We start from the raw sequence: 23,849 nt of genomic DNA on the forward strand, positions 1-23,849 counted from the left end.
ATCGGAATTAAATCCAAAAAGCACAATGCCGCCTTAAATACAAGAATAGAGACTCTTCTTACAGTCGGTGATTCGAGCATTCCCTGTGAGACCAGTATTAGTTTCCGATACACCACTGCAGGTTCAATGTATTCCCTGGACATACACAATGACAATGAAACACTGAAATTACATTGGAATTAAATACAAAAGACACAATGCTGCCTTAATGCAAGAAGAGTGAGACTTCTTAGAGTCCATTATTTGATCCTTTCCTGTGAGACCAGTATTAGTTTCCGATACACCACTGCAGGTACAATGTATTCCTCGGACCTTCACATTGACGATGAAACACAGAAATAGCATCGGAATTAAATACAAAAGGCACAATGCCCCCTTAATTACAAGAATAAAGACTCTTCTTGCAGTCGGTGATTTGAGCATTCCCTGTGAGACCAGTATTAGTTTCCTATACACCACTGCAGGTTGAATGTATTCCTTGGACCTTCACATCGACGATGAAACACAGAAATCGCATCGGAATTAAATACAAAAGGCACAATGCCGCCATAAGTACAAGAATAGAGACACTTCTTACAGTCGGTGCTTTGAGCATTCCTTCTGAGAGCAGTATAAGCTTCCGATACACCACTGCAGGTTCATGGTATTCCTTGGACCTTCACATTGACTATGAGACACAGAAATCGCATCGGAATTAAATACAAAAGGTACAAGGCTGTCTTAAGTACAAGAATAGAGACTCTTCTTACAGTCAGTGCTTTGAGCATTCCCTGTGAGACCAGTATTAGTTTCCGATACACCACTGCAGGTTGAAAGTATTCCTTGGACCTTCACATCGACGATGAAACGCAGAAATCGCATCGGAGATAAATACAAAAGGCACAATGCCGCTTTAAGTACAAAAATAGAGACTCTTCTTACATTCGGTGCTTTGAGCATTCCCTGTGAGACCATTATTAGTTTCCGATACACCAATGCAGGTTCAATGTATTACTTGGACCTTCATATTGACGATGAAACACAGAAATCGCATCGGAATTAAATACAAAAGGCACAAGGCCGCCTTAAGTACAAGAATAAAGACTCTTCTTACAGTTGGTGCTTTGAGCACTCCCTGTGAGACCAGTATTAGTTTCCGATACACCACTGCAAGTTCAAAGTATTCCGTGCACCTTCACATTGACTATGAAACACAGAAATCGCATCGGAATTAAATACAAAAGGCACAATGCCGCCTTAAGTACAAGAATAGAGACTCTTCTTACCGTCGGTGCTTTGAGCATTCCCTGTGAGACCAGTATTAGTTTCCGATACACCACTGGAGGTTCAATGAATTCCTTGTCATACACATTGATGATGAAAAGCTGAAAATACATCGGAATTAAATACAAAAGGCAAAATGCCGCCTTAAGTACAAGAATAGAGACTCTTCTTACAGTCGGTGCTTTGAGCATTCCCTGTGAGACCAGTATTAGTTTCCGATACACCACTGTAGGATCAATGTATTCCTTGGACATACACATTGACGATGAAATACTGAAATTACATCGGAATTAAATACAAAAGGCACATAGCCGCCTTAAGTGCTAGAAGAGTGAGACTTCTTAGAGTCTGTGCCATGATCCTTTCCTGCGAGACCAGTATTAGTTTCCGATACACCACTGCAGGTTCAATGTATTCCTTGAACCTTCACATTGACGATGAAACACAGAAATCGCATCGGAACTAAATACAAAAGGCACAATGCCGCCTTAACTACAAGAATAGAGACTCTACTTACAGTCGGTGCTTTGAGCATTCCCTGTGAGGCCAGTAATAGTTTCCGATACACCACTGCAGCTTCAATGTATTCCTTGGACCTTCACATTGACGGTGAAACACAGAAATCGCATCGGAATTAAATACAAAAGGCACAATGCCGCCTTAAGTACAAGAATAGAGACTCTTCTTACAGTCGGTGCTTTGAGCATTCCCTCTGAGAGCAGCATTAGTTTCCGATACACCACTGCAGGTTCAAGGTATTCCTTGGATCCTCACATTGACTATGAAACACAGAAATCGCATCGGAATTAAATACAAAAGGCACAATGCCGCCTTAAGTACAAGAATAGGGACTCTTCTTACAGTCGGTGTTTTGAGCATTTCCTGTGAGACCAGTATTAGTTTCCGATACACCACTGCAGGTTCAATGTAATCCTTGGACCTTCACATTGACGATGAAACACAGAAATCGCATCGGAATTAAATGCAAAAGGCACAAAGCCGCCTTAAGTATAAGAATAGAGACTCCTCTTACAGTCGGTGTTTTGAGCATTTCCTGTGAGACCAGTATTAGTATCCGATAGACCACTGCAGGTTCAATGTATTCCTTGGACATACACATTGACGATGAAATACTGAAATTACATCGGAATTAAATACAAAAGTCACAATGCCGCGTTAAGTGCTAGAGGAGTGACACTTCTTAGTGTCTGTGCCTTGATCCTTTCCTGTGAGACCAGTTTTAGTTTCCGATACAGCACTACAGGTTCAATGTATTCCTTGGACCTTCACATTGACGATGAAACACAGAAATCGCATCGGAACTAAATACAAAAGGCACAATGGCGCCTTAGTTACAAGAATAGAGACTCTTCTTACAGTTGGTGCTTGAGCATTCCCTGGGAGACCAGAAATAGTTTCCGATACACCTCTGAGGGTTCAATGTATTCCTTGGACCTTCACATTGACGACGAAACACAGAAATCGCATCGGAATTAAATACAAAAGTCACAATGCCGCCTTAAGTACTAGAAAAGAGACTCTTCTTACTGTCGGTGCTTTGAGCATTCCCTGTGAGACCAGTATTAGTTTCCGATACACCACTGCAGGTTTAATGTATTCCTTGGACCTTCACATTGACTATGAAACACAGAAATCGCATCGGAATTAAATACAAAAGGCACAATGCCGCCTTAAGTACTAGAATAGAGACTCTTCTTACTGTCGGTGCTTTGAGCATTCCCTGTGAGACCAGTATTAGTTTCCGATACACCACTGCAGGTTCAATGTATTCCTTGGATCTTCACATTGACGATGAAACACAGAAATCGCATCGGAATTAAACACAAAAGCCACAATGCCGCCTTAAGTACAAGAATAGAGACACTTCTTACAGTCGGTGATTTGAGCATTCCTTTTGAGAGCAGTATTAGTTTCCCATACACCACTGCAGGTTCAACGTATTCCTTGGACCTTCACATTGACTACAAAACACAGAAATGGCATCGGAAATAAATACAAAAGTCACAAGGACGCCTTAAGTACAAGAATAGAGGCTCCTCTTACAGTCAGTGCTTTGAGCATTCCCTGTGAGACCAGTATTAGTTTCCGATACACCACTGCAGGTTCAAAGTATTCCTTGGACCTTCACATTGACTATGAAACACAGAAATCGCATCGGAATTAAATACAAAAGGCACAATGCCGCCTTAAGTACAATTATAGATACTCTTCTTACAGTCGGTGCTTTGAGCATTCCCTGTGAGACCAGTATTAGTTTCCGGTACACCACTGCCTGTTCAATGTATTCCTTGGACCTTCACATTGACGATGAAACACAGAAATCGCATCGGAATTAAATCCAAAAAGCACAATGCCGCCTTAAATACAAGAATAGAGACTCATCTTACAGTCGGTGATTCGAGCATTCCCTGTGAGACCAGTATTAGTTTCCGATACACCACTGCAGGTTCAATGTATTCCCTGGACATACACAATGACAATGAAACACTGAAATTACATCGGAATTAAATACAAAAGACACAATGCTGCCTTAATGCAAGAAGAGTGAGACTTCTTAGAGTCCATTATTTGATCCTTTCCTGTGAGACCAGTATTAGTTTCCGATACACCACTGCAGGTACAATGTATTCCTCGGACCTTCACATTGACGATGAAACACAGAAATAGCATCGGAATTAAATACAAAAGGCACAATGCCCCCTTAATTACAAGAATAAAGACTCTTCTTGCAGTCGGAGATTTGAGCATTCCCTGTGAGACCAGTATTAGTTTCCTATACACCACTGCAGGTTGAATGTATTCCTTGGACCTTCACATCGACGATGAAACACAGAAATCGCATCGGAATTAAATACAAAAGGCACAATGCCGCCATAAGTACAAGAATAGAGACACTACTTACAGTCGGTGCTTTGAGCATTCCTTCTGAGAGCAGTATAAGCTTCCGATACACCACTGCAGGTTCATGGTATTCCTTGGACCTTCACATTGACTATGAGACACAGAAATCGCATCGGAATTAAATACAAAAGGTACAAGGCTGTCTTAAGTACAAGAATAGAGACTCTTCTTACAGTCAGTGCTTTGAGCATTCCCTGTGAGACCAGTATTAGTTTCCAATACACCACTGCAGGTTGAATGTATTCCTTGGACCTTCACATCGACGATGAAACACAGAAATCGCATCGGAGATAAATACAAAAGGCACAATGCCGCTTTAAGTACAAAAATAGAGACTCTTCTTACATTCGGTGCTTTGAGCATTCCCTGTGAGACCATTATTAGTTTCCGATACACCAATGCAGGTTCAATGTATTACTTGGACCTTCATATTGAAGATGAATCACAGAAATCGCATCGGAATTAAATACAAAAGGCACAAGGCCGCCTTAAGTACAAGAATAAAGACTCTTCTTACAGTTGGTGCTTTGAGCACTCCCTGTGAGACCAGTATTAGTTTCCGATACACCACTGCAGGTTCAAAGTATTCCGTGCACCTTCACATTGACTATGAAACACAGAAATCGCATCGGAATTAAATACAAAAGTCACAATGCCGCCTTAAGTACAAGAATAGAGACTCTTCTTACCGTCGGTGCTTTTAGCATTCCCTGTGAGACCAGTATTAGTTTCCGATACACCACTGGAGGTTCAATGAATTCCTTGTCATACACATTGACGATGAAAAGCTGAAAATACATCGGAATTAAATACAAAATGCAAAATGCCGCCTTAAGTACAAGAATAGAGACTCTTCTTACAGTCGGTGCTTTGAGCATTCCCTGTGAGACCAGTATTAGTTTCCGATACACCACTGTAGGTTCAATGTATTCCTTGGACATACACATTGACGATGAAATACTGAAATTACATCGGAATTAAATACAAAAGGCACATAGCCGCCTTAAGTGCTAGAAGAGTGAGACTTCTTAGAGTCTGTGCCTTGATCCTTTCCTGCGAGACCAGTATTAGTTTCCGATACACCACTGCAGGTTCAATGTATTCCTTGAACCTTCACATTGACGATGAAACACAGAAATCGCATCGGAACTAAATACAAAAGGCACAATGCCGCCTTAACTACAAGAATAGAGACTCTACTTACAGTCGGTGCTTTGAGCATTCCCTGTGAGGCCAGTAATAGTTTCCGATACACCACTGCAGCTTCAATGTATTCCTTGGACCTTCACATTGACGGTGAAACACAGAAATCGCATCGGAATTAAATACAAAAGGCACAATGCCGCCTTAAGTACAAGAATAGAGACTCTTCTTACAGTCGGTGCTTTGAGCATTCCCTCTGAGAGCAGCATTAGTTTCCGATACACCACTGCAGGTTCAAGGTATTCCTTGGATCCTCACATTGACTATGAAACACAGAAATCGCATCGGAATTAAATACAAAAGGCACAATGCCGCCTTAAGTACAAGAATAGGGACTCTTCTTACAGTCGGTGTTTTGAGCATTTCCTGTGAGACCAGTATTAGTTTCCGATACACAACTGCAGGTTCAGTGTATTCCTTGGAGATTCATATTGACTATGAAACACAGAAATCGCATCGGAATTAAATTCAAAAACACAATGCCGCCTTAAGTACAAGAATAGAGATTCTTGTTACAGTCGGTGCTTTGAGCATTCCCTGTGAGACCAGTATTTGTTTCCGATACACCACTGCAGGTTCAATGTTTTCCTTGGACCTTCACATTGACGATGAAACACAGAAATCGCATCGGAATTAAATACAAATGGCACAATGCCGCCTTAAGTCCAGGAGTAGAGACCCTTTTTACAATCGGTGCTTTGTATATTCGCTGTGAGACCAGTATTAATTTCCGATAAACCACTGCAGCTTCAATGTATTCCTTGTCATACACATTGACGATGATACACTGACATTACATCGGAATTAAATACAAAAGGCACTATGCCGCCTTAAGTGCAAGAATAGAGACTCTTCTTACAGTCGGTGCTTTGAGCATTCCCTGTGAGACCAGTATTAGTTTTCAATACACAACTGCAGGTTCAGTGTATTCCTTGGAGATTCATATTGACTATGAAACACAGAAATCGCATCGGAATTAAATTCAAAAACACAATGCCGCCTTAAGTACAAGAATAGAGATTCTTGTTACAGTCGGTGCTTTGAGCATTCCCTGTGAGACCAGTATTTGTTTCCGATACACCACTGAAGGTTCAATGTATTCCTTGGACCTTCACATTGACGATGAAACACAGAAATCGCATCGGAATAAAATACAAAAGGCACAATGCCGACTTAAGTACAAGAATAGAGACTCTTCTTACTGTCGGTGCTTTGAGCATTCCCTGTGAGACCAGTATAAGTTTCCGATACATCACTGCAGGTTCAAAGTATTCCTTGGACCTTCACATTGACTATGAAACACAGAAATCATATCGGAATTAAATACAAAAGGAACAATGCCGCCTGAAGTACAATTATAGAGACTCTTCTTACAGTCGGTGCTTTGAGCATTCCCTGTGAGACCAGTATTAGTTTCCGATACACCACTGCAGGTTCAATGTATTCCTTGGACCTTCACATTGACGATGAAACACAGAAATCGCATCGGAATTAAATACAAAAGGCACAATGCCGCCTTAATTACAAGAATAGAGACTCTTCTTACAGTCGGTGCTTTGAGCATTCCCTGTGAGACCAGTATGAGTTTCAGATACACCACTGCAGGTTCAATGAATTCCTTGGACCTTCACATTGACGATGAAACACAGAAATCGCATCGAAATGAAATACAAAAGGCACAATTCCGCCTTAAGTACAAGATTAGAGACTCTTCTTACAGGCGGTGCTTTGAGCATTCCCTGTGAGACCAGTATTAGTTTCCGATACACCACTGCAGGTTCAATGTATTCCTTGGACCTTCACATCGACGATGAAACACAGAAATCGCATCGGAATTAAATACAAAAGGCACAATGCCGCCATAAGTACAAGAATGGAGACACTTCTTACAGTCGGTGCTTTGAGCATTCCTTCTGAGAGCAGTATAAGTTTCCGATACACCACTGCAGGTTCATGGTATTCCTTGGACCTGCACATTGACTATGAAAAACAGAAATCGCATCGGAATTAAATACAAAAGGTACAAGGCTGCCTTAAGTACAAGAATAGAGACTCTTCTTACAGTCAGTGCTTTGAGCATTCCCTGTGAGACCAGTATTAGTCTCCGATACACCACTGCAGGTTTAAAGTATTCCTTGGACCTTCACATTGACTATGAAACACAGAAATCGCATCGGAGTTAAATACCAAAGGCACAATGCCGCCTTAAGTACAAGATTAGAGACTCTTCTTACATTCGGTGCTTTGAGCAATCCCTGTGAGACCATTATTAGTTTCCGATACACCAAGGCAGGTTCAATGTATTACTTGGACCTTCATATTGACGATGAAACACAGAAATCGCATCGGAATTAAATACAAAAGGCACAAGGCCGCCTTAAGTACAAGAATAAAGACTCTTCTTACAGTTGGTGCTTTGAGCACTCCCTGTGTGACCAGTATTAGTTTCCGATACACCACTGCAGGTTCAAAGTATTCCGTGCACCTTCACATTGACTATGAAACACAGAAATCGCATCGGAATTAAATACAAAAGGCACAATGCCGCCTTTAGTGCAAGATGAGTCAGACTTCTTAGAATCTGTGCTTTGATCCTTTAATGTGAGACCAGTATTAGTTTCTGATACACGACTGCAGGTTCAAAGTATTCCTTGGACCTTCACATTGACTATGAAACACAGAAATCGCATCGGAATGAAATACAATAGGCACAATGCCGCCTTAAGTACAATAATAGAGACTCTTCTTACCGTCGGTGCTTTGAGCATTCCCTGTGAGACCAGTATTAGTTTCCGATACACCACTGTAGGTTCAATGTATTCCTTGGACATACACATTGACGATGAAATACTGAAATTACATCGGAATTAAATACAAAAGGCTCATAGCCGCCTCAAGTGCTAGAAGAGTGAGACTTCTTAGAGTCTGTGCCTTGATCCTTTCCTGCGAGGCCAGTATTAGTTTCCGATACACCACTGCAGGTTCAATGTATTCCTTGGACCTTCACACTGACGATGAAACACAGAAATCGCATCGGAACTAAATACAAAAGGCACAATGCCGCCTTAAGTACAAGAATAGAGACTCTTCTTACAGTCGGTGCTTTGAGCATTCCCTCTGAGAGCAGCATTAGTTTCCGATACACCACTGCAGGTTCAAGGTATTCCTTGGATCCTCACATTGACTATGAAACACAGAAATCGCATCGGAATTAAATACAAAAGGCACAATGCCGCCTTAAGTACAAGAATAGGGACTCTTCTTACAGTCGGTGTTTTGAGCATTTCCTGTGAGACCAGTATTAGTTTCCGATACACCACTGCAGGTTCAATGTAATCCTTGGACCTTCACATTGACGATGAAACACAGAAATCGCATCGGAATTAAATGCAAAAGGCACAAAGCCGCCTTAAGTATAAGAATAGAGACTCCTCTTACAGTCGGTGTTTTGAGCATTTCCTGTGAGACCAGTATTAGTATCCGATAGACCACTGCAGGTTCAATGTATTCCTTGGACATACACATTGACGATGAAATACTGAAATTACATCGGAATTAAATACAAAAGTCACAATGCCGCGTTAAGTGCTAGAGGAGTGACACTTCTTAGTGTCTGTGCCTTGATCCTTTCCTGTGAGTCCAGTTTTAGTTTCCGATACAGCACTACAGGTTCAATGTATTCCTTGGACCTTCACATTGACGATGAAACACAGAAATCGCATCGGAACTAAATACAAAAGGCACAATGGCGCCTTAGTTACAAGAATAGAGACTCTTCTTACAGTTGGTGCTTGAGCATTCCCTGTGAGACCAGAAATAGTTTCCGATACACCTCTGAGGGTTCAATGAATTCCTTGGACCTTCACATTGACGACGAAACACAGAAATCGCATCGGAATTAAATACAAAAGGCACAATGCCGCCTTAAGTACTAGAATAGAGACTCTTCTTACTGTCGGTGCTTTGAGCATTCCCTGTGAGACCAGTATTAGTTTCCGATACACCACTGCCGGTTCAATGTATTCCTTGGACCTTCACATTGACTATGAAACACAGAAATCGCATCGGAATTAAATACAAAAGGCACAATGCCGCCTTAAGTACTAGAATAGAGACTCTTCTTACTGTCGGTGCTTTGAGCATTCCCTGTGAGACCAGTATTAGTTTCCGATACACCACTGCAGGTTCAATGTATTCCTTGGACCTTCACATTGACTATGAAACACAGAAATCGCATCGGAAATAAATACAAAAGGCACAATGCCGCCTTAAGTACAAGAATAGAGACTCTTCTTACAGTCGGTGCTTTGAACATTCCTTGTGAGACCAGTATTAGTTTCCGATACACCACTGCAGGTTCAGTGTATTCCTTGGACATACACATTGTCGATGAAACACTGAAATTACATCGGAATTAAATACAAAAGGCACAATGCCGCCTTAAGTGCAAGAAGAGTGAGACACCTTAGAGTCTGTGGCTAGATCCTTTCCTGTGCGACCAGTATTAGTTTCCGATACACCACTGCAGGTTCAATGTATTCCTTGGACCTTCACATTGACGATGAAACACAGAAATCGCATCGCAATTAAATACAAAAGGCACAATGCCGACTTAAGTACATGAATAGTGACTCTTCTAACAGTCGGTGCTCTTAGCGTTCCCTGTGAGACCAGTATTAGTTTCCGATACACCACTGCAGGTTCAATGTATTGCTTGTAGCTTCACATTGTCGATGAAACACAGAAATCGCATCGGAATTAAATACAAATGGCACAATGCCGCCTTAAGTCCAGGAGTAGAGACCCTTCTTACAATCGGTGCTTTGTATATTCGCTGTGAGACCAGTATTAATTTCCGATAAACCACTGCAGCTTCAATGTATTCCTTGTCATACACATTGACGATGATACACTGACATTACATCGGAATTAAATACAAAAGGCACTATGCCGCCTTAAGTGCAAGAATAGAGACTCTTCTTACAGTCGGTGCTTTGAGCATTCCCTGTGAGACCAGTATTAGTTTTCAATACACAACTGCAGGTTCAGTGTATTCCTTGGAGATTCATATTGACTATGAAACACAGAAATCGCATCGGAATTAAATTCAAAAACACAATGCCGCCTTAAGTACAAGAATAGAGATTCTTGTTACAGTCGGTGCTTTGAGCATTCCCTGTGAGACCAGTATTTGTTTCCGATACACCACTGCAGGTTCAATGTATTCCTTGGACCTTCACATTGACGATGAAACACAGAAATCGCATCGGAATAAAATACAAAAGGCACAATGCCGACTTAAGTACAAGAATAGAGACTCTTCTTACTGTCGGTGCTTTGAGCATTCCCTGTGAGACCAGTATAAGTTTCCGATACATCACTGCAGGTTCAAAGTATTCCTTGGACCTTCACATTGACTATGAAACACAGAAATCATATCGGAATTAAATACAAAAGGAACAATGCCGCCTGAAGTGCAATTATAGAGACTCTTCTTACAGTCGGTGCTTTGAGCATTCCCTGTGAGACCAGTATGAGTTTCAGATACACCACTGCAGGTTCAATGAATTCCTTGGACCTTCACATTGACGATGAAACACAGAAATCGCATCGAAATGAAATACAAAAGGCACAATTCCGCCTTAAGTACAAGATTAGAGACTCTTCTTACAGGCGGTGCTTTGAGCATTCCCTGTGAGACCAGTATTAGTTTCCGATACACCACTGCAGGTTCAATGCATTCCTTGGACCTTCACATCGACGATGAAACACAGAAATCGCATCGGAATTAAATACAAAAGGCACAATGCCGCCATAAGTACAAGAATGGAGACACTTCTTACAGTCGGTGCTTTGAGCATTCCTTCTGAGAGCAGTATAAGTTTCCGATACACCACTGCAGGTTCATGGTATTCCTTGGACCTTCACATTGACTATGAAAAACAGAAATCGCATCGGAATTAAATACAAAAGGTACAAGGCTGCCTTAAGTACAAGAATAGAGACTCTTCTTACAGTCAGTGCTTTGAGCATTCCCTGTGAGACCAGTATTAGTCTCCGATACACCACTGCAGGTTTAAAGTATTCCTTGGACCTTCACATTGACTATGAAACACAGAAATCGCATCGGAGTTAAATACCAAAGGCACAATGCCGCCTTAAGTACAAGATTAGAGACTCTTCTTACATTCGGTGCTTTGAGCAATCCCTGTGAGACCATTATTAGTTTCCGATACACCAAGGCAGGTTCAATGTATTACTTGGACCTTCATATTGACGATGAAACACAGAAATCGCATCGGAATTAAATACAAAAGGCACAAGGCCGCCTTAAGTACAAGAATAAAGACTCTTCTTACAGTTGGTGCTTTGAGCACTCCCTGTGTGACCAGTATTAGTTTCCGATACACCACTGCAGGTTCAAAGTATTCCGTGCACCTTCACATTGACTATGAAACACAGAAATCGCATCGGAATTAAATACAAAAGGCACAATGCCGCCTTTAGTGCAAGATGAGTCAGACTTCTTAGAATCTGTGCTTTGATCCTTTAATGTGAGACCAGTATTAGTTTCTGATACACGACTGCAGGTTCAAAGTATTCCTTGGACCTTCACATTGACTATGAAACACAGAAATCGCATCGGAATGAAATACAATAGGCACAATGCCGCCTTAAGTACAATAATAGAGACTCTTCTTACCGTCGGTGCTTTGAGCATTCCCTGTGAGACCAGTATTAGTTTCCGATACACCACTGTAGGTTCAATGTATTCCTTGGACATACACATTGACGATGAAATACTGAAATTACATCGGAATTAAATACAAAAGGCTCATAGCCGCCTCAAGTGCTAGAAGAGTGAGACTTCTTAGAGTCTGTGCCTTGATCCTTTCCTGCGAGGCCAGTATTAGTTTCCGATACACCACTGCAGGTTCAATGTATTCCTTGGACCTTCACACTGACGATGAAACACAGAAATCGCATCGGAACTAAATACAAAAGGCACAATGCCGCCTTAACTACAAGAATAGAGACTCTACTTACAGTCGGTGCTTTGAGCATTCCCTGTGAGGCCAGTAATAGTTTCCGATACACCACTGCAGCTTCAATGTATTCCTTGGACCTTCACATTGACGGTGAAACACAGAAATCGCATCGGAATTAAATACAAAAGGCACAATGCCGCCTTAAGTACAAGAATAGAGATTCTTGTTACAGTCGGTGCTTTGAGCATTCCCTGTGAGACCAGTATTTGTTTCCGATACACCACTGCAGGTTCAATGTATTCCTTGGACCTTCACATTGACGATGAAACACAGAAATCGCATCGGAATAAAATGCAAAAGGCACAATGCCGACTTAAGTACAAGAATAGAGACTCTTCTTACTGTCGGTGCTTTGAGCATTCCCTGTGAGACCAGTATTAGTTTCCGATTCACCACTGCAGGTTCAAAGTATTCCTTGGACCTTCACATTGACTATGAAACACAGAAATCGCATCGGAATTAAATACAAAAGGCACAATGCCGCCTTAAGTACAATTATAGAGACTCTTCTTACAGTCGGTGCTTTGAGCATTCCCTGTGAGACCAGTATTAGTTTCCGATACACCACTGCAGGTTCAATGTATTCCTTGGACCTTCACATTGACGATGAAACACAGAAATCGCATCGGAATTAAATACAAAAGGCACAATGCCGCCTTAATTACAAGAATAGAGACTCTTCTTACAGTCGGTGTTTTGAGCATTCCCTGTGAGACCAGTATTAGTTTCAGATACACCACTGCAGGTTCAATGAATTCCTTGGACCTTCACATTGACGATGATGACCAGAAATCGCATCGAAATGAAATACAAAAGGCACAATGCCGCCTTAAGTACAAGATTAGAGACTATTCTTACAGGCGGTGCTTTGAGCATTCCCTGTGAGACCAGTATTAGTTTCCGATACACCACTGCAGGTTCAATGTATTCCTTGGACCTTCACATTGACGATGAAACGCAGAAATCGCATCGGAATTAAATCCAAAACGCACAATGCCCCCTAAGTACAAGAATAGAGACTCTTCTTACAGTCGGTGATTTGAGCATTCCCTGTGAGGCCAGTATTAGTTTTCGATACACCACTGCAGGTTCAATGTATTCCCTGGACATACACAATGACGATGAAACACTGAAATTACATCGGAATTAAATACAAAAGACACAATGCTGCCTTAATGCAAGACGAGTGGGACTTCTTAGAGTCCATTCCTTGATCCTTTCCTGTGAGACCAGTATTAGTTTCCGATACACCACTGCAGGTACAACGTATTCCTCGGACCTTCACATTGACGATGAAACACAGAAGTAGCATCGGAATTAAATACAAAAGGCACAATGCCCCCTTAATTACAAGAATAGAGACTCTTCTTGCAGTCGGAGATTTGAGCATTCCCTGTGAGACCAGTATTAGTTTCCGATACACGACTGCAGGTTGAATGTATTGCTTGGACCTTCACATTGACGATGAAACACAGAAATCGCATCGGAATTAAATACAAAAGGCACAATGCCGCCATAAGTACAAGAATAGAGACACTTCTTACAGTCGGTGCTTTGAGCACTCCTTCTGAGAGCAGTATAAGTTTCCGATACACCAATGCAGGATCAAGGTATTCCTTGGACCTTCACATTGACTATGAAACACAGATATCGCATCGGAATTAAATACAAAAGGTACAAGGCTGCCTTAAGTACAAGAATAGAGACTCTTCTTACAGTCAGTGCTTTGAGCATTCCCTGTGAGACCAGTATTAGTTTCCAGAAACACCACTGCAGGTTTAAAGTATTCCTTGGACCTTCACATTGACTATGAAACACAGAAATCGCATCGGAGTTAAATACAAAAGGCACAATGCCGCCTTAAGTACAAGAATAGAGACTCTTCTTACATTCGGTGCTTTGAGCATTCCCTGTGAGACCATTATTAGTTTCCGATACACCAATGCAGGTTCAGTGTATTACTTGGACCTTCATATTGACGATGAAACACAGAAATCGCAATCGGAAGTAAATACAAAAGGCACAAGGCCGCCTTAAGTACAAGAATAAAGGCTCTTCTTACAGGTGGTGCTTTGAGCACTCCCTGTGAGACCAGTATTAGTTTCCGATACACCACTGCAGGTTCAAAGTATTCCGTGCACCTTCACATTGACTATGAAACACAGAAATCGCATCGGAATTAAATACAAAAGGCACAATGCCGCCTTTAGTGCAAGATGAGTGAGACTTCCTAGAATCTGTGCTTTGATCCTTTAATGTGAGACCAGTATTAGTTTCTGATACACGACTGCAGGTTCAAAGTATTCCTTGGACCTTCACATTGACTATGAAACACAGAAATCGCATCGGAATGAAATACAAAAGGCACAATGCCGCCTTAATTACAAGAATAGAGACTCTACTTACAGTCGGTGCTTTGAGCATTCCCTGTGAGACCAGTATTAGTTTCCGATACACCACTGTAGGTTCAATGTATTCCTTGGACATACACATTGACGATGAAATACTGAAATTACATCGGAATTAAATACAAAAGGCACAATGCCGCCTTAAGTGCTAGAAGAGTGAGACTTCTTAGAGTCTGTGCCTTAATCCTTTCCTGCGAGACCAGTATTAGTTTCCGATACACCACTGCAGGTTCAATGTATTCCTTAGACCTTCACATTGACGATGAAACACAGAAATCGCATCGGAACTAAATACAAAAGGCACAATGCCGCCTTAATTACAAGAATAGAGAATCTACTTACAGTCGGTGCTTTGAGCATTACCTGTGCGGCCAGTAATAGTTTCCGATTCACCACTGCAGCTTCAATGTATTCCTTGGACCTTCACATTGACGGTGAAACACAGAAATCGCATCGGAATTAAATACAAAAGGCACAATGCCGCCTTAAGTACAAGAATAGAGACTCTTCTTTCAGTCGGTGCTTTGAGCATTCCCTCTGAGAGCAGCATTAGTTTCCGATACACCACTGCAGGTTCAAGGTATTCCTTGGATCTTCACATTGACTATGACAGACAGAAATCGCATCGGAATTAAATACAAAACGCACAATGCCGCCTTAAGTACAAGAATAGAGACTCTTCTTACAGTCGGTGTTTTGAGCATTTCCTGTGAGACCAGTATTAGTTTCCGATACACCACTGCGGGTTCAATGTATTCCTTGGACCTTCACATTGAAGATGAAACACAGAAATCGCAACGGAATTAAATGCAAAAGGCACAAAGCCGCCTTAAGTATAAGAATAGAGACTCTTCTTACAGTCGGTGTTTTGAGCATTTCCTGTGAGACCAGTATTAGTTTCCGATAGACCACTGCAGGTTCAATGTATTCCTTGGACATACACATTGACGATGAAATACTGGAATTACATCGGAATTAAATACAAAAGTAACAATGCCGCCTTAAGTGCTAGAGGAGTGACACTTCTTAGTGTCTGTGCCTTGATACTTTCCTGTGAGACCAGTTTTAGTTTCCGATACAGCACTGCAGGTTCAAAGTATTCCTTGGACGATCACATTGACTATGAAATACAGAAATCGCATCGGAATTAAATACAAAAGGCACAATACCGCCTTAAGTAAAAGAATAGAGACACTTCTTACGGTCGGAGCTTTGAGCATTCCCTCTGAGAGCAGTAATAGCTTCCGATACACCACTGCAGGTTCAAAGTATTCGTTGGACCTTCACATAGACTATGAAAGACAGAAATCGCATCGGAACTAAATACAAAAGGCACAATGCCGCCTTAATTACAAGAATAGAGACTCTTCTTACAGTCGGTGCTTGAGCATTCCCTGTGAGACCAGTATTAGTTTCCGATACACCACTGCAGGTTCAAAGTATTCCTTGGACCTTCACATTCTCTATGAAACACAGAAATCGCATCGGAATTAAATACAAAAGGCACAATGCCGCCTTAAGTACAAGAATAGAGACACTTCTTACAGTCGGAGTTTTGAGCATTCCCTGTGAGACCAGTATTAGTTTCCGATACACCACTGCAGGTTCAATGTATTCCTTGGACCTTCACATTGACTATGAAACACAGAAATCGCATCGGAATTAAATACAAAAGGCACAATGCCGCCTTAAGTACAAGAATAGAGACTCTTCTTACAGTCGGTGTTTTGAACATTCCCTGTGAGACCAGTATTAGTTTCCGATACACCACTGCAGGATCAATATATTCCTTGGACATACACATTGACGATGAAACACTGAAATTACATCGGAATTAAATACAAAAGGCACAATGCTGCCTTAAGTGCAAGAAGAGTGAGACTTCTTAGAGTCTGTGGCTTGATCCTTTCCTGTGCGACCAGTATTAGTTTCCGATACACCACTGCAGGTTCAATGTATTCCTTGGACCTTCACATTGACGATGAAACACAGAAATCGCATCGCAATTAATTACAAAAGGCACAATGCCGACTTAAGTACATGAATAGAGACTCTTCTAACAGTCGGTGCTTTGAGCGTTCCCTGTGAGACCAGTATTAGTTTCCGATACACCACTGCAGGTTCAAAGTATTCCTTGGACGATCACATTGACTATGAAATACAGAAATCGCATCGGAATTAAATACAAAAGGCACAGTACCGCCTTAAGTAAAAGAATAGAGACACTTCTTACGGTCGGAGCTTTGAGCATTCCCTCTGGGAGCAGTAATAGCTTCCGATACACCACTGTAGGTTCAAAGTATTCGTTGGACCTTCACATAGACTATGAAAGACAGAAATCGCATCGGAACTAACTACAAAAGGCACAATGCCGCCTTAATTACAAGAATAGAGACTCTTCTTACAGTCGGTGCTTGAGCATTCCCTGTGAGACCAGTATTAGTTTCCGATACACCACTGCAGGTTCAATGTATTGCTTGGAGCTTCACATTGACGATGAAACACAGAAATCGCATCGGAATTAGATACAAAAGGCACAATGCCGCCTTAAGTCCAGGAGTAGAGACCCTTCTTACAGTCGGTGGTTTGAATATTCGCTGTGAGACCAGTATTAATTTCCGATAAACCACTGCAGCTTCAATGTATTCCTTGTCATACACATTGACGATGATACACTGAAATTACATCGGAATTAAATACAAAAGGCACAATGCCGCCTTAAGTGCAAGAATAGAGACTCTTCTTACTGTCGGTGCTTTGAGCATTCCCTGTGAGACCAGTATTAGTTTCCGATACACCACTGCAGGTTCAATGTATTCCTTGGATCTTCACATTGACGATGAAACACAGAAATCGCATCGGAATTAAATACAAAAGCCACAATGCCGCCTTAAGTACAAGAATAGAGACACTTCTTACAGTCGGTGATTTGAGCATTCCTTTTGAGAGCAGTATTAGTTTCCCATACACCACTGCAGGTTCAACGTATTCCTTGGACCTTCACATTGACTACAAAACACAGAAATGGCATCGGAAATAAATACAAAAGTCACAAGGACGCCTTAAGTACAAGAATAGAGGCTCCTCTTACAGTCAGTGCTTTGAGCATTCCCTGTGAGACCAGTATTAGTTTCCGATACACCACTGCAGGTTCAAAGTATTCCTTGGACCTTCACATTGACTATGAAACACAGAAATCGCATCGGAATTAGATACAAAAGGCACAATGCCGCCTTAAGTACAATTATAGATACTCTTCTTACAGTCGGTGCTTTGAGCATTCCCTGTGAGACCAGTATTAGTTTCCGGTACACCACTGCCTGTTCAATGTATTCCTTGGACCTTCACATTGACGATGAAACACAGAAATCGCATTGGAAATAAATCCAAAAAGCACAATGCCGCCTTAAATACAAGAATAGAGACTCTTCTTACAGTCGGTGATTCGAGCATTCCCTGTGAGACCAGTATTAGTTTCCGATACACCACTGCAGGTTCAATGTATTCCCTGGACATACACAATGACAATGAAACACTGAAATTACATCGGAATTAAATACAAAAGACACAATGCTGCCTTAATGCAAGAAGAGTGAGACTTCTTAGAGTCCATTATTTGATCCTTTCCTGTGAGACCAGTATTAGTTTCCGATACACCACTGCAGGTAGAATCTATTCCTCGGACCTTCACATTGAAGATGAAACACAGAAATAGCATCGGAATTAAATACAAAAGGCACAATGCCCCCTTAATTACAAGAATAAAGACTCTTCTTGCAGTCGGTGATTTGAGCATTCCCTGTGAGACCAGTATTAGTTTCCTATACACCACTGCAGGTTGAATGTATTCCTTGGACCTTTACATCGACGATGAAACACAGAAATCGCATCGGAATTAAATACAAAAGGCACAATGCCGCCATAAGTACAAGAATAGAGACACTTCTTACAGTCGGTGCTTTGATCATTCGTTCTGAGAGCAGTATAAGCTTCCGATACACCACTGCAGGTTCATGGTATTCCTTGGACCTTCACATTGACTATGAGACACAGAAATCGCATCGGAATTAAATACAAAAGGTACAAGGCTGTCTTAAGTACAAGAATAGAGACTCTTCTTACAGTCAGTGCTTTGAGCATTCCCTGTGAGACCAGTATTAGTTTCCGATACACCACTGCAGGTTGAATGTATTCCTTGGACCTTCACATCGACGATGAAACACAGAAATCGCATCGGAGATAAATACAAAAGGCACAATGCCGCTTTAAGTACAAAAATAGAGACTCTTCTTACATTCGGTGCTTTGAGCATTCCCTGTGAGACCATTATTAGTTTCCGATACACCAATGCAGGTTCAATGTATTACTTGGACCTTCATATTGACGATGAAACACAGAAATCGCATCGGAATTAAATACAAAAGGCACAAGGCCGCCTTAAGTACAAGAATAAAGACTCTTCTTACAGTTGGTGCTTTGAGCACTCCCTGTGAGACCAGTATTAGTTTCCGATACACCACTGCAGGTTCAAAGTATTCCGTGCACCTTCACATTGACTATGAAACACAGAAATCGCATCGGAATTAAATACAAAAGGCACAATGCCGCCATAAGTACAAGAATAGAGACTCTTCTTACCGTCGGTGCTTTGAGCATTCCCTGTGAGACCAGTATTAGTTTCCGATACACCACTGGAGGTTCAATGAATTCCTTGTCATACACATTGATGATGAAAAGCTGAAAATACATCGGAATTAAATACAAAAGGCAAAATGCCGCCTTAAGTACAAGAATAGGGACTCTTCTTACAGTCGGTGCTTTGAGCATTCCCTGTGAGACCAGTATTAGTTTCCGATACACCACTGTAGGTTCAATGTATTCCTTGGACATACACATTGACGATGAAATACTGAAATTACATCGGAATTAAATACAAAAGGCACATAGCCGCCTTAAGTGCTAGAAGAGTGAGACTTCTTAGAGTCTGTGCCTTGATCCTTTCCTGCGAGACCAGTATTAGTTTCCGATACACCACTGCAGGTTCAATGTATTCCTTGAACCTTCACATTGACGATGAAACACAGAAATCGCATCGGAACTAAATGCAAAAGGCACAATGCCGCCTTAACTACAAGAATAGAGACTCTACTTACAGTCGGTGCTTTGAGCATTCCCTGTGAGGCCAGTAATAGTTTCCGATACACCACTGCAGCTTCAATGTATTCCTTGGACCTTCACATTGACGGTGAAACACAGAAATCGCATCGGAATTAAATACAAAAGGCACAATGCCGCCTTAAGTACAAGAATAGAGACTCTTCTTACAGTCGGTGCTTTGAGCATTCCCTCTGAGAGCAGCATTAGTTTCCGATACACCACTGCAGGTTCAAGGTATTCCTTGGATCCTCACATTGACTATGAAACACAGAAATCGCATCGGAATTAAATACAAAAGGCACAATGCCGCCTTAAGTACAAGAATAGGGACTCTTCTTACAGTCGGTGTTTTGAGCATTTCCTGTGAGACCAGTATTAGTTTCCGATACACCATGCAGGTTCAATGTAATCCTTGGACCTTCACATTGACGATGAAACACAGAAATCGCATCGGAATTAAATGCAAAAGGCACAAAGCCGCCTTAAGTATAAGAATAGAGACTCCTCTTACAGTCGGTGTTTTGAGCATTTCCTGTGAGACCAGTATTAGTATCCGATAGACCACTGCAGGTTCAATGTATTCCTTGGACATACACATTGACGATGAAATACTGAAATTACATCGGAATTAAATACAAAAGTCACAATGCCGCGTTAAGTGCTAGAGGAGTGACACTTCTTAGTGTCTGTGCCTTGATCCTTTCCTGTGAGACCAGTTTTAGTTTCCGATACAGCACTACAGGTTCAATGTATTCCTTGGACCTTCACATTGACGATGAAACACAGAAATCGCATCGGAACTAAATACAAAAGGCACAATGGCGCCTTAGTTACAAGAATGGAGACTCTTCTTACAGTTGGTGCTTGAGCAATCCCTGTGAGACCAGAAATAGTTTCCGATACACCTCTGAGGGTTCAATGTATTCCTTGGACCTTCACATTGACGACGAAACACAGAAATCGCATCGGAATTAAATACAAAAGTCACAATGCCGCCTTAAGTACTAGAATAGAGACTCTTCTTACTGTCGGTGCTTTGAGCATTCCCTGTGAGACCAGTATTAGTTTCCGATACACCACTGCAGGTTCAATGTATTCCTTGGACCTTCACATTGACTATGAAACACAGAAATCGCATCGGAATTAAATACAAAAGGCACAATGCCGCCTTAAGTACTAGAATAGAGACTCTTCTTACTGTCGGTGCTTTGAGCATTCCCTGTGAGACCAGTATTAGTTTCCGATACACCACTGCAGGTTCAATGTATTCCTTGGATCTTCACATTGACGATGAAACACAGAAATCGCATCGGAATTAAATACAAAAGCCACAATGCCGCCTTAAGTACAAGAATAGAGACACTTCTTACAGTCGGTGATTTGAGCATTCCTTTTGAGAGCAGTATTAGTATCCCATACACCACTGCAGGTTCAACGTATTCCTTGGACCTTCACATTGACTGCAAAACACAGAAATGGCATCGGAAATAAATACAAAAGTCACAAGGACGCCTTAAGTACAAGAATAGAGGCTCCTCTTACAGTCAGTGCTTTGAGCATTCCCTGTGAGACCAGTATTAGTTTCCGATACACCACTGCAGGTTCAAAGTATTCCTTGGACCTTCACATTGACTATGAAACACAGAAATCGCATCGGAATTAAATACAATAGGCACAATGCCGCCTTAAGTACAATTATAGATACTCTTCTTACAGTCGGTGCTTTGAGCATTCCCTGTGAGACCAGTATTAGTTTCCGGTACACCACTGCCTGTTCAATGTATTCCTTGGACCTTCACATTGACGATGAAACACAGAAATCGCATCGGAATTAAATCCAAAAAGCACAATGCCGCCTTAAATACAAGAATAGAGACTCATCTTACAGTCGGTGATTCGAGCATTCCCTGTGAGACCAGTATTAGTTTCCGATACACCACTGCAGGTTCAATGTATTCCCTGGACATACACAATGACAATGAAACACTGAAATTACATCGGAATTAAATAAAAAAGACACAATGCTGCCTTAATGCAAGAAGAGTGAGACTTCTTAGAGTCCATTATTTGATCCTTTCCTGTGAGACCAGTATTAGTTTCCGATACACCACTGCAGGTACAATGTATTCCTCGGACCTTCACATTGACGATGAAACACAGAAATAGCATCGGAATTAAATACAAAAGGCACAATGCCCCCTTAATTACAAGAATAAAGACTCTTCTTGCAGTCGGTGATTTGAGCATTCCCTGTGAGACCAGTATTAGTTTCCTATACACCACTGCAGGTTGAATGTATTCCTTGGACCTTCACATCGACGATGAAACACAGAAATCGCATCGGAATTAAATACAAAAGGCACAATGCCGCCATAAGTACAAGAATAGAGACACTTCTTACAGTCGGTGCTTTGAGCATTCCTTCTGAGAGCAGTATAAGCTTCCGATACACCACTGCAGGTTCATGGTATTCCTTGGACCTTCACATTGACTATGAGACACAGAAATCGCATCGGAATTAAATACAAAAGGTACAAGGCTGTCTTAAGTACAAGAATAGAGACTCTTCTTACAGTCAGTGCTTTGAGCATTCCCTGTGAGACCAGTATTAGTTTCCGATACACCACTGCAGGTTGAATGTATTCCTTGGACCTTCACATCGACGATGAAACACAGAAATCGCATCGGAGATAAATACAAAAGGCACAATGCCGCTTTAAGTACAAAAATAGAGACTCTTCTTACATTCGGTGCTTTGAGCATTCCCTGTGAGACCATTATTAGTTTCCGATACACCAATGCAGGTTCAAAGTATTCCTTGGACCTTCACATTCTCTATGAAACACAGAAATCGCATCGGAATTAAATACAAAAGGCACAAGGCCGCCTTAAGTACAAGAATAAAGACTCTTCTTACAGTTGGTGCTTTGAGCACTCCCTGTGAGGCCAGTATTAGTTTCCGATACACCACTGCAGGTTCAAAGTATTCCGTGCACCTTCACATTGACTATGAAACACAGAAATCGCATCGGAATTAAATACAAAAGGCACAATGCCGCCTTAAGTACAAGAATAGAGACTCTTCTTACCGTCGGTGCTTTTAGCATTCCCTGTGAGACCAGTATTAGTTTCCGATACACCACTGGCGGTTCAATGAATTCCTTGTCATACACATTGACGATGAAAAGCTGAAAATACATCGGAATTAAATACAAAAGGCAAAATGCCGCCTTAAGTACAAGAATAGAGACTCTTCTTACAGTCGGTGCTTTGAGCATTCCCTGTGAGACCAGTATTAGTTTCCGATACACCACTGTAGGTTCAATGTATTCCTTGGACATACACATTGACGATGAAATACTGAAATTACATCGGAACTAAATACAAAAGGCACATAGCCGCCTTAAGTGCTAGAAGAGTGAGACTTCTTAGAGTCTGTGCCTTGATCCTTTCCTGCGAGACCAGTATTAGTTTCCGATACACCACTGCAGGTTCAATGTATTCCTTGAACCTTCACATTGACGATGAAACACAGAAATCGCATCGGAACTAAATACAAAAGGCACAATGCCGCCTTAACTACAAGAATAGAGACTCTACTTACAGTCGGTGCTTTGAGCATTCCCTGTGAGGCCAGTAATAGTTTCCGATACACCACTGCAGCTTCAATGTATTCCTTGGACCTTCACATTGACGGTGAAACACAGAAATCGCATCGGAATTAAATACAAAAGGCACAATGCCGCCTTAAGTACAAGAATAGAGACTCTTCTTACAGTCGGTGCTTTGAGCATTCCCTCTGAGAGCAGCATTAGTTTCCGATACACCACTGCAGGTTCAAGGTATT

This window comes from Schistocerca americana, unplaced genomic scaffold (assembly GCF_021461395.2).
Source record: "Schistocerca americana isolate TAMUIC-IGC-003095 unplaced genomic scaffold, iqSchAmer2.1 HiC_scaffold_13, whole genome shotgun sequence".
In the NCBI taxonomy this organism is placed as follows: domain Eukaryota; kingdom Metazoa; phylum Arthropoda; class Insecta; order Orthoptera; family Acrididae; genus Schistocerca; species Schistocerca americana.